Raw genomic sequence first — 7,482 nt, 5'->3', positions numbered from 1 at the left:
CCTATATACAAGATAAGCTGTGCTATCTCGTGTCTAAAGATTATATGCCTCGATATGATTTATGACAAAACATTGACAAGAGTAAACTCCATGTGCTTGTCATAAGTGTCACTGGTTCGGCCTACTTATCATTTATAAGTGCCTATCAAGTTTGTTATATGGCATGAGACTCACCATTCCATCTTATTTATATCTCATATATATAACTTGGGAACAAACATGAATACAATCTTTCTAGATAAGTCATATCCTTATTATGAAGTATCCTCGATTGTGAACCTATTTATGATACTTTGTGCTAGAAATATTGTCACTCATATTCTTAACAACTTAAGAATAATATTTCTAACAAAATATCAATGGACCTTTTCTATTACACATAAATATATTATGTAAACGGAAAAGTGGAAATGCCTTTTATTATTAAAAATATGTACAAGATACATACTAAATGATATGCTCTAAGACATACTACTAACAATCTCCCACTAGCACTAGAGCCATTCATTACAATATCTTAGACCTATCTTCTCAAGATGTCGGTCTAACTGAGTCTGTGACATAGGCTTAGTGAATGGATCAGCTGGATTTTCAGCTGATGCTATTTTCTGCATGGCTACATCGCCTCGCCCAACTATTTCTCTGATAATGTGGTAGCGCCTTTCTATGTGTTTGGATTTCTGGTGAGACCTTGGTTCCTTAGCTCAGTATGATCGCTCCATTGTTGTCACGGTGTAATGGAGCTGACTCAATGGAAGGAACTCTGTAAGTTCTCACACAAACTTCTTTATCCAAGCGACTTCCTTTGCAAAGATCTCGATGCAAAGAATATACTCACCTCGATAGTGGAATCTGCGATGTGCTCGCTTGGAACTCTTCCAACCGATCGCACCTCCATTACAAATGAACACATATCCAGAGGTAGACTTTCTATCATCGATATCCGATTGGAAATCGAATCGGTATAACCATCCAATTGTAAGTCTCCACCTCCATATATCAAGAATAAATCCTTAGTTCTTCTCAAGTACTTAAGGATATTCTTGTGACTATCGATGTTCCAAACTGGATTGGATTGATACCGCTAGTCAAACTAACAAAGATATGCGATATCAGCCTAGTACACAACATTGCATACATTAAACTTCCAATAGCCAAGCATATGGAATCCTGCCATCTTATCTCTTTCTTGGTGTCTTTGGAGACATCTCTTTAGAAAGGTGGATACCATGTCTCACTGGTAACAATCCTCTCTTGGAATCAAGCATGTTAAACCTCTTTAACACCTTTTCCAAGTATAGACTTTGGGATAAACCAATTATTCTTTTCGCTCTATCTCTATAGATGCAAATCCCAAGAATATAGGTTGCCTCCCTAAGTCTTTCATGGAGAATGTATTTGACAACCATACCTTTATAGTCGTCAACATACTGTATTATTACCCATCAACGAGATGTCATCCACATATAAGACAAGGAAAGTGATAGCACATCACTAACCTTCTTATATACACATGGCTCATCCTCATTTTTGATAAAACCAAAAGATTTAATGGCTTCATCAAAACGGATGTTCCAACTCCTCGAAGCTTGTTTCAACCCATAAATGGATCGCTTTAGCTTGCATACCTTGGAACCATCTTGGGATTCAAATCCCTTAGGTTGTTCCATGAAAATGTTTTCTTCAATGTATCCATTGAGAAAAGCTGTTTTGACATCCATCTGCCAAATCTCATAATCATAGTATGCAGCTATTGCTAATAAAATCCTAATTAATTTAAGCATGGCAACAGGCGAGAAAGTCTCCTCATAGTCTATTTCTTGCCTTTGGCGAAACCCTTTCGCTACTAGCCTTGCCTTATAGGTCTCTACCTTTCCATCAGAACCAATTTTCTTCTTGAAAACCCATTTGTTCCCTATAGGTACAATACCAACATTTGCGTCAACAATATCCCAAACTTGATTCTTATACATGGAATCAATCTCGGATTTCATAGCATCAATCCATTTTGAAGAGTCTATATCTGATATAGCTTCTTCATAGGTAAGTGGATCATCCCCATGATCTACTTCTTCATGAGTAGACAACTCTTGTTCTTCTTCATGAGGAAAACCATATCTCACTGGTGGGTGAGATACCCTGGTTGTTCTATGAGGAACAGCTGTAGATGTTTCATCAACGGGTATTGGTTGACTAGATGGATCTATATCCATCGATGCATTGGTTGGTCAGAATTCTCCAATTCTAACTCTATTTGCCTTCCTTTGCCTCCTTCTTAAACAAACTGTTGTTCAAGAAATGTGGCATCTCTACTTATCACAACCTTTTGTGAAGTAGGCAAATAAAAATAATATCCAAAACTATCTTTTAGATATCCAACAAATCGACCTCTTTCTGATATGGTCTCCAATTTATCAGTGTTCAGCTTTTTGATATAAGCTGGACAACCCCAAATCTTAACATGCTTAAGACTTGGTTTTCTTCCATGCCATATTTCATAAGTTGTGGAAGAAACTGATTTTGATGGAATCCTATTCAGAATATATAAAGCTGATTCTAATGCAAATCCCCAAAAGGAGATTGGCATATCAGTATAGCTTATCATACTACGTACCATATCCAATAGGGTACGATTTCTCCTTTCAGATACACCATTCACCGTATGGCGTTCTGGAGGAGTCAGCTGAGAAACAATGCCATGCTCTCTCAAGTATTCATCAAATTCAGTACTCAAATATTCACCTCCACGATCTGATCGAAGAGCTTTAATACTTTTTCCTGTTTGATTTTCTACTTCAGATTTAAATTCCTTAAACTTTTCAAAGGATTCATGTTTGTATTTAATCAAATACAAATACCCAAACCTTGATTTATCATTAGTAAAGGTAATAAAATAATGAAAGCCCCCTCTAGACATTTCTTTAAATGGACCACATACATCACTATGTATTAGCTCCAAAATATTTTCAGCTCTTAGCCCTTGTCCAACAAAGGGTGATCTAGTCATTTTGCCCTGAAGGCAAGATTCACAAGTTGGAGTAGGCTCAGAGCCCAATGAGGATAGAATCCCCATTTTCTCCAATTTTGCAATCCTATCTTCTACAACATGACATAACCTTAAGTGCTAAATATATTTTGAACTTGAGTTGGTTTTCACCATGGCATTGCATTCTTTTAGATTACTATACTCTAGCCAGTGGAAACACTTTCTTACTGGCAATGGAAACACTTTCCTGTTGGTAGTGGAAACACTTTCCTTTGCCTTTGTTAGCTTTGGTTTTCCTTTTCTGTTTAGCTATTTTCTTGGAAGGACCAGGAATCTGAAGTTTCTTTTTCTTATTGCCCTTCTTCTTGTTGGACTTTCCAGCAAAAGAAGATGCAACCAAAGCTACCTCTTTTCCTTTATTGCCTGGCATATTCTTTTGGGCAATAACCAGCATGTTGAGTAAACCAGCTAAGGTGCATTCCTGTTTAGTCATATGGAAATTTGTCACAAAATTTCCAAAAGACTCAGGAAGGGACTGAAGGATCAAATCCGTCTGTAGTTGGAAATCCATGTTGAAGTCAAGATGTTCCAACTGCTCAATCAGCCGAATCATCTTGTGGACATGATCCCCAAAATTTTGTCTCTCAGACATCCTCATACGGAATAGCTGTCTAGATATCTCATACCTAGCATTCCTACTGTGCTCACCATACAACTCTTGTAGGTGAAGGAGGATCTCACTCGCACTCTGCATGTTCTCATGTTGCTTCTGTAACTCATTACTCATGGAAGCAAGCATGTAACACTTAGCTCTCATATCATGCTCCTTCCACTTGTCCAAAGTTTCATGTTTCTCTTGTGTGGCCTCTGGAGGTAAGGGACCAGGAACATTTGAATCTAGAACATATCCTATATGTTCAAGGTTGAGACAAGTTTCAAATTTCTTAGCCAATCGCATGATTAGGTCCTGTCAACTGTTGTGATCAAGTATGCTTGCAAGGATATTGGATGGTGGTGGTTGTTTTGTGCTCATTTTTATCGTAAAATTAATCGCAGAAAATAACCAGATTAATTAGTAAATGTATCATGTAATTAACCAAAATGATTATGATCTTTTAATCAAATTGGTCCTCCCACTAACTTAGCGAATCCTCTGTTCCAAAGTAGAAAGCGGAAATCCTAGTTGGATGGATTTCTAGTGGGTGATTGAATTCATATAATTCTATTGATAATCCTAAGGTAAATAAATTATTGGAATTACAATAAACTATAAGTTATAAACTACTTGAACATAAAATATCATGTGAGGTTAAATCCTTTACCTAGCACCTAATGCTAAAAATCTCGGTACATCCATTATTGACTTATCTTGCATTAGTTAAGTTGATCCCATTGAGCGATAATTATGCAAATAATTTTAATGTCCTCAGCTACATCCAATATTGGCCACTAAACCATTTACATATTTACAACATCTCATGCTTAATAATTATTCTTAAGAAAATCTCTTAAATAAATTGCATCTTATGCAACTATTTAAAATTTCTTAAAATAATTGCCCCAATGGAGGGCCTATGTTATAATTAATTTAATTATAGCATTTCCAACTTAATCATTTGTTTGGAAGATTTTATGGTCATTCTATTTACTATTAAGGTCTCACTTTGCACATTATCCATTTAGCATGCATATATCATATAATTGCATACATTCCCATACATCTCATGCATTCATGGATAAGCAGTAAATATGGTATGATCATGGACTTTCTAAGGGATTCAATTCTGAGCCACCAAGAATTGAATCAGGGCATTCCTAGGTGCATTTCATTCATTCATTTTACAAAAGTTGCTGAAGGAGTATATAATCAACACTTGATCTTGAATTCCTCCCACTGGTCCCACCAATGCTCTTGACCTCCTTGAACTTCTTGTAATCCAATATTACATAGTAATCCTTGGCATACCAAGGCGAATTTACAAGAACTTAAATAAATGAAATTACAACCCAAAAATTATTACAAACTTAATAATACATGCCCAAAATAAATTAAAATAAATTAATTAATTTACAATCCCAAAGAAACATAAAAGAAATAAATCCAATCACATTGGTCTTTTATAGTCCATGATCATCCATCATGCATATCACTATTTAACAATTAAATAAAACATACATTCTTAAATTAAATTGAATATCTCATATTCAACTTAAAAATCCAGATTTGAATATGATTCAAATAAATTTACTTTCTTGGAATAGAGATTGCCAGATCAAATAAGGGAATCTTTATTTCTCAAAGAAAGTATATCTTGGATCCATTGGAAGAAACAGGAATGCTGGGCTATAAATCGGTAGAGTCTCCTATTGAGGCCAATCATAAATTGCAAGCTGGAGTTGCAAAATCAGTGGATTTACGGAGATATCAGAGGTTGGTTGGCAAATTAATTTATCTTTCACACACTAGAATGAACATAGCATATGCAGTTGTTCTAGTGAGTTAGTACATGCATGATCCTCGTGAATCTCATTTGGAGGTTATTTTTCGCATCTTGCGATACCTAAAATCTACACCTAGGAAAGGACTTTTTTTCTTAAAGCATGGTCACCTTCAGATTAAAGCCTTTACAGATGCAGATTGGGCTGGGCTCTTGGTGATAGGAGATCAACATCAGGATATCATACCTTTGTTGGTGGTAATCTAGTCACCTGGAGAAGTAATAAGCAAAATGTGATAGCTAGATCCAGTGCAGAAGTTGAATTCAGGGCAGTGGCTCAAGGTATCTATGAGTTATTATGGTTATGGAAGTTGATGGAAGAATTAAAATTGTTTAAAGCTAATGGTTTGTTTTTGTTTTGTGATAACAAAGCTGCAATCAGTATAGTTCATAATCTAGTTCAGCATGATCGGACCAAGCATATAGACATTGAGAGACACTTCATAAAAGAAAAAATTGTGGATGGTTCCTTAAGTGTCTCTTACATAGGTTCGAAAGATCCGGTAGCTGATGTGTTCACTAAGGGGTTAAGTTGCAAGGTGTTTCATACCCTAGTTTGCAAGTTGGGCACGTGCAACATACATGAACCAAGTTGAGGGGGAGTGTTGAAATCTCTTAATTAGTGCATTTGCTGTGAATTAGAATGTGTTGAAATCCCTTAATCAGTGCATTAGCTATAAATTAGAATGCAAATTAGTGATATTAGGGATATTTGTTGTCACGACTCAACCTATGAGCCGGACTGGCACTAGGACCTGGGCCGGCATAAAGCCCTCGAGGCTTGTAGTAAGCCTTACTATTCTCAAATCCATAACTAAGGCCCAAAAACTTAGGCCCAACATGTAAATAAAATTAAATAAAATAAAATATTTTTATTCGGGTCAACCCAATCCGATAACCATAAAAAACTGAAGTCAAGGGAGCTCCGCTCAACCCTGATACCATCACTTACAAATTATTTAAATACCATACAAATCTTCATTTATTAATCTTAAGAATTTAAATTAACACGATTTCTAACAAGGTCCATACTACTACTAACACATCCAAAGTTCTAAATTACAAATTTAGAGAATAATAATATAATTAAATAATTATTGATAACCTACGAGAAAAGAAGCAGATTATTCTGAAAAAGGTCTCCTCCTGTAGCCTGAAAAAATAAGTAAACAGGAGTGAGCATTCAACTCAGAGAGTAAAATACTAATTTTAACCACAATTTCTATAGCTATCTAAAGCTAATGCATTTTAAGGAATGGAATGCAACATCTTTATAATTTTCATACAAATCACATCATAACAGTAAAAAGGCAATTTAGAGCACTCACACACTCAATACTATTCAAACAGTACATATATGGGAGCTGATCCCCTATACAGCTCTCTTAATCCAACCTCTGCCAGCGAGTGTCTCTCAAGCTGTGCCTACCCCGACTTATCCAGAAAGGACCGAGTCCCAGCGAATGTCTCTCAAGCTGCGTCTACTCGTCCTATCCATATCCAATACCACACGCACGCCAACGCACGCACACTGCTCCAAATTACCATAAACAACAAACATGGCACTTCATCAATTAAGAATGCCTTATAAAATGTGCCTAGTGTTTAACTACATAGATACATATTTATAAGTGATGCATGGGCATGCTTGAACATGTAGGAGCAGAAACATGAAAAACACAAGTTTATACCATTGAATTCAAAAAAATTTTCATCTAGGGTCACATGCATCATGCAAGATTTATTTTTATCTATTTAATTTCAATGATAAATAACATATTAAATCTCTTTTAATATGTTTTTGAATTTGTAAGATTTTAGAATTAATCAGATTAATTTTAGAACCCTAGATTAAATCAAGAACAAATACACTAACCTCTTGATGTACTGCAACGTATTTGTGCCTTTGGGATGCGTCTTTAGGACACTAGATATTGTCTCTCTAGCTTGTCCACACCAAGGTCACCTATGACAACCCTTGAACAGCTTCTAAAGCTT

Source organism: Hevea brasiliensis, chromosome 11 (genome assembly GCF_030052815.1).
Source record: "Hevea brasiliensis isolate MT/VB/25A 57/8 chromosome 11, ASM3005281v1, whole genome shotgun sequence".
NCBI lineage: Eukaryota > Viridiplantae > Streptophyta > Magnoliopsida > Malpighiales > Euphorbiaceae > Hevea > Hevea brasiliensis.
This window is presented reverse-complemented; position numbering follows the sequence as displayed.